Genomic DNA, 6,435 nt, shown 5'->3' on the forward strand with positions numbered 1-6,435 from the left:
ATAAACAACTCCATATTAGTGAGATTATTCTGATAAGGAATGATAGCAAATTGTAATTGGAAGTTATGTTTTTGTTAGTTCAAGGGAATCATTTGGATTTCAACTTAACTTGTAGAAAAAGCAATCACTCAGGGTGGGGGAAGACTGTTGGAATGATTCAACTGAAAATCAGCCAACATCTACACAAAAGCTCACATAACCAACTTTCAATTTGCCTCAATTATGGAAAAGGCAGGTGTGTATCAAGTTTGAAACTAGCAAAGCTGGAAATCAGCAGGTCCAGCACAATGTGAAGAAAGAATTAACGTGTCAAATCTGGCACATCTTTATCATTCGTATGATGTGATTGTTTGACATTGCTTTCACACTACTTGGAGGTCAGAATTCATGGCATTACAGTTTACCAACTTCCAAACCAGTGTTCTGTTAAACAGAATTCTATTGCCTTTTAAACCTCAATACTATTTAGTGGGATATAGATGCATATCCAAAATGGCCTCTTGAATTATATTCGCAAAAGATATCATTTTGAAATAACTTTTCCTCATCATCCAAGTTGGCAGTTTTCAAATTTCAAAAAAGTCATTCTACAAAGCTTTAAATGCAGATAAGCCAGACTACAGACAATACACCAATTGGAACTGCTATCATTAAACACTATTTTGAATCAGATTTGTGCCAGTTTTTCAGAGAAGTGTATGGGAAAATCAGTTTGATCAAAATGCGCTTTTGAATCATCGTGTCTGTAAGGATGACAGAACTGGGTTACTTCATTAGAGATTTTAAGTAGAATCTTTGAACAACTGGTATAGTTATTTTATGTTGGGTATTCCCTTTATCAACATGCATGAGACGATACTGATTGCAAGTCTCCAAAGGCAAGAGACCTTAAATACACAAGCCAACTGTATGGCCGGGAAATACCAAGTGTACACGTTCCAGTACTCTGTGCAAGAAACCAAACTTAATCTAATGTCAGTTTAGGAGACAAAAACTAGTCATTTATCTTCCAGGGCTGTTTATTTTGAAACAGTTGGAGAGTTAGCTGATTCAAGTTGAACATTCCTCACAGTACAGCAGATAGCCAGGATAGCTGATTAAAGAACATTGCATTTTATCATACTGTGGCAAAAACATGATACTCCACAAAACATAACAAGCCAGGTATGTTTAGGGCCAGAATGGTGTTGTTACCAGTGGGATTCATGCTCAAGTTAAAAGACATTGAGCATCAGATACTCCAGTTAGAAGTAACCAAAAGTGACATAACAGAAGGCAAGCCCCAGAAGTAGTTGTTCAACAAGCTACTGGGGTTGGAAGAGTAGGAGAAACAGACAAGAAAGATCAAGTCAATATCCACTAAGAGTAAAGCGCTCGATCACTGTACAAATGTTGCTCATTGCAGTTTAATTCAGTCTTGTTATCCATCTAATGAGAAAAAAATGGTACGCAAATAAATAGATCTGCTATAGTAGATTAGGAGGACCCTCACAGACCTGCATAGCTTGTGCTTTCTACCCATGTGGGCATGGAGGAAACTGTGCAGTGACATTACTGGGTTTGGGGGGTAGCTTCTACCGACTATGCTGTCCGTCCCTGGCATGTTGTTGATTGAGGGACATACGTGTGCACACCTTCCCTCTCGACACTACTGGATTACTATACACTTGACTGTGTACTCCTGCTTCTGCCCTGCGTTGGCAGAGAAGGAGGCCGCACCAACGTCTGTTCTCTTGCCTTATCCAGCAGTGAGATAGAACAAGAGGGGAGAAAGAAAAAAAATGCTGGCACGACCTCTGGTCTACACTGTTAGATAATGAGGCGGCTATGTAGCCAGATAAAGAGGCAGCCGTGGTCTCAAACCCTCTCCCCACACCACCGGACAGGAGGCCATGTCCGCTCTCCCTGCCTCTAGCACCACGCTGCCGCCACATTTTTCAGGAGCCGCCACTCGACGTCGCGGGTCAGCGGTCGGTCAGAAATGACGCACTCACAAACCCGGAGCACACTTCACCGCGGCCGGAGACTGGGGAGGGGAGGGAAGGGAAGGGAGAGAGGAGGCACAGTGTGGAAAACGGACGACCAGCAACAAGCGGTGGGGTGCAAAATAAAAATTCTTCACCTCGCCATCCAAATCTCAAACTCAAAGTACAGCTACGCGCGATACAGAATCGCGGACCCTTCAAACCTTCCGCGCCCGATTAAAAACCCACTCGGACGGAAAAGCCCAAGGCCTACACGCGTGTTAGAAGGGCGCATGCGTGTATTCCCATCCCCCTCCCCGCACATCATGGCGCTGAGGCTGGAACTCGATTTGTGTTAAAAAGCTCCACACAAAGGGGCAAAAACAAACCAAGCGGTCAAGGCTGAAGCAGCACGGATCCCGCGAACCGGTTGCGCACTCACCAGAACAGTGACCCCCCCGGTCGCCATACTAGCACTAAATACTAACTACCCCGCTCCTCTCGCCTTACCCCCCTCCCCCTCTACAGCCGCGGCCCCGCAGTGCAGCGCGCGCCGCACACGCGGCCCTGCTGCCGCTGCGACCGTTTAAATTCAAACTCCAGAGCCTCAACGGCAGGGTCGCCACTCGACCCTCCGGGGTGGGGGAAGGGAGAAAAGGAAAAGAAAGAGGGGGAGAGAGAAAAGACTCTACCCTAACATCACCTCGAGATGCGCGGCGGACCAGCTAGGCCCACTCAAACATGTGGCTTTTTGTTCTGAATAACTTTGGGGAGGCGTGGGTCCAAGGGAAGGGAAAGGCGGGGGATACGAAGTAAAGGAAATGAGCGCCTCCCCTCCCGACCCCACAAAACAAGAGGGGGAGACACCAAACGGAGTCAGAATGAAGAAAGACTTAGAGACAACGGAGCAATAGGCGACGAGGACCTTTTAAGTCTCAACCACCCCCACTTATTACCTCCACCTCTCCGTACCTTCACCCTTTAAGAAGGCCCCGCTTTGTGACGCGGCCGAGCATCCCTGACGACCCCATATTGAACAGACTTGGGCACCCGGACCCGTCGCCGTGGCTCTGCCTCCCTTTCCCCACTTCTCAAAAAAATGTGAAAGGAAAAAGCCCGCCCCCTCTCCGTTCGTGGAAATAGCGACGGCGCCAACTCCAAAAAAAATAAATAAATAAACAAGCCAGTAAACGGACAGACAGCGAGAGCGCGGAACAAGCAGGCCCAGGCTGCAAGAAAAACCTGGAAAAGGAGGAAAGAAAGAGAGAAGGCCGCGAAGAACAAAAACGTCAAAGAAAGGAATATAGAACCGTGCGAAATGGAAAGGGCAGAAGCGAGTTTCCAACACACATACATACCAACACCGAGAGGACAAGCGGATGGGTACGCTTTCACTCACATAACTTTGGGCCGCTCGGGCGGGGGTAAAAAAACTTTTTTAAACAAATGAACTGAACACGAGGGTCACCGTTAGGTTTGGGGGGGGGGGGGGGGGAGGGGAAGAAGAGGGGGAAGGAGAAAGAGAGAAGATGGTAAATCCTGAAAACGAGCCCAAATAAGCTTCTCTCCATTTTTCCCCCCCATTCTCTCTCTCTTCTTCCTCCCCCCCTCCCTTTACTTTTCGGCTCCTCGCGGCGGTGAGCAGTTGAAGAAGCTACTGCGATTTCTGGAAAGTGGCGCGAATGCAGCACCATGTGGGTGAATGAAGGGCGGCTCCCGGTTCAACGTAAATATACTACACACGGGCTCATTAGCATGTAGCCCGGTGTCAATCACCGCAGCTGCCATAGCGACCCCGACACCCCATTTACTCCTTTCTTAAAATAATATAAAATGCCGGGCCCACTTCCCACCGACTCCCCAAACTTCCAACTTTAATCGGTACTCTTTCATAACCCTTCCCTGCTAACAAGGACTGACTGATCTAACACGGATTCATATTCTCTCTTTCTTTCTTTCTTTCTTCAATTGTTTCCCCCACCCTCTGTACCCAGGGAAATGGCAGGTTTCATCTCTGGCTCCTCTATTTTACCTTTTTCTGCCGCTTTGAAAGTGAGAGAACCTGCACATTCTTATTCTTCCCCACCCTCCAACCCTGATTAAGGCTCCACCGTCACGTGTAAGACCGTGTCCTGCTTTGCTGAAGATAGCAAGCAGTAGCAGCAAACAACAACAAAAAAAAAACCGCTGGCCGCCCTCGTGTTATCAATGGGGGTAATACACACACACATTAGCACGTGCCCGCCTTTTTCTTTTTAAGAAGCAGCGCCGAAATTATGAACGGACGTAAACACAACCTGCACTTTTTTAGGTGAATGAAAATAGAGACTTTAAATAATAATTAATCATAGGCCACAAAAAATACTGCGCTCAGGACAAGATATGATGTTTCTTTCAGATCACTACAGTACGAGGGCATATTTTGTGAAACTCGTGCAGATTAAAAGAATTTAAAGCTATACACTTCATACCTAGATATTCTGTACCAGGTTAAGTGCTAATTAGTGAAAACATGTACTTGTTAATGTTGAGTAAATTGAAAGTGCATTGTATTCACTGCTAATCAGATGCCTGAGACTATTAATAACGTACAGATTTTGATTTTATGTTGAGTTGAAGTTAAGTTTTTCTAGGAAACAATTCAGCTATTTTGGACAAGATTAAATCTGTAGCGCTTGGTTAATCATCGTTTCTTTTGAAAAGTCACTTATTTATGTCAGGCAATAAGATGTCTTTCGTATTTGGCAATTTAAGTAAGTACATTTCTCATTTTAGTCTGAACATATAACTAAAATAAATTTTATTATAAGGATGAAATTCTTTTTAGAAGGAGCAACATATTTTTTCATTCAAAGAAAATTAATTTTTCACAAAGATGGAAAGTATCTGTGGAATTAAAATATAATAAAGAGCAACACAGTTTTTAACATTTCATGCTTAATCAAACATAACATTTTAAGAATTAATAGAAAGTCAACTAGTTGTGACTTAATTATTTTGGATTTTGAAAAGATTTCTGATAAGCAATCATATAAAAGGACTCTGACCAAGTTAGTACATGGGGAGTCAGGGAATAAATAGTGGAATGGATTGCAAGATAGCTACAAATCAAGAGCATAAGAGCTGACAGTAGCTATTCAGATTAATTAAAGGTGGTAATGATATTCCACCATGTTCAGTATTTACATAAACAAATTTGATTGTGGAATCAGGAGGTAAATTGGAGGTAATATAGCTATTACAAAGCAAAATTGACCAATTTTGAGGGACACTAATAAATTTACAGTCAGGCATGTAATTGACAATTGAATAAATGTATGGGTAAGTGGGAGATAGTGCATTTTAGTATGTAGAGTAAGTACGTCATAGGCAAAATAAGAGTTGAAATCAGACAGGGGAGCAAATTGGTTTGTACGTAAATAACTAGAAGTGTCAATAAAGGACAATAAAAACGGCCATCTTAAAAATCAAGAGCTGGTTTTTGGAATGTAAGAGTAGAAGAGCAAATAAATTATTTTGCATTTGCCAAAAACCTTAGTTCGACGGCATTTGGAATACTATGCACATTTTTGATTCATAGAATGTATACAAAGTCATAAGGGAAGATGTCAAACGATCCATAAGATACAAAACTCTGACCAAGGGTTATTCCTATGGGGGAATATTGAACAGGCTGTTATTGGTTCTACATATAAAACAGAAATAAGGAGAACTTGACAAAGATCTTTAAGATAAAAAGGGGTTTTTGTGCATTATATGTATGGACAATTCCACTTCTGGGGATAAACAAGGATCCATATAAATAAGATCATACAAATTCAATGGGGAATTTAAAAAAAACACTTTTACAATTCAAAGTGGGAAGAGTGCAGACTATATTTCAGCAATGAGTAGTGAGGTGAATTGTATTTATTAAGACATAGAGACAGACAGCTGAACCAAATCAGCCTTTCTACTGCTGTATTTGCAACACAGCAAAATTAAAACTGAAGACTCCCAATAGTTACTCCAATGGTTCCTAATCAGACTTCCAAATAACCAAAACCTAGACTTTGCAAATAATTAATTGCAGACACTAGTTTTATATCTCAAACAAAAGACTTAACAATTCATTGAATACATGATAACATTAGCGGTGAAAAAAAATAAAACAACGTAATCTAATTACTTCTATGAATTACAGCACAATGCAAGGCATTTGGCCCTTGATGTTATGATGACCTTTTATCCTACTCTAAGATCAAACTAACTTTCATACCCTCATTTTACTATCATCCATGTTCCTATGCAAGAGTCGCCTAATATATTTAACACTACTACCACTGCTGGCAGTGTATTCCACAAACCCACCACTGTCAGTATAAAGAATATTTCCTCTAAACCTTCCTCCAATCACCTTAAAATTATGCCGCCTCATAATAGCCATTTCTGTTCTGGGAAAAAGTTTCTGGCTATCCACTCTATCTATGCC

This window comes from Chiloscyllium plagiosum, unplaced genomic scaffold (assembly GCF_037043375.1).
Source record: "Chiloscyllium plagiosum isolate Xiang-an unplaced genomic scaffold, Cpla_swu_hap1 HiC_scaffold_6, whole genome shotgun sequence".
Classification (NCBI taxonomy): domain Eukaryota; kingdom Metazoa; phylum Chordata; class Chondrichthyes; order Orectolobiformes; family Hemiscylliidae; genus Chiloscyllium; species Chiloscyllium plagiosum.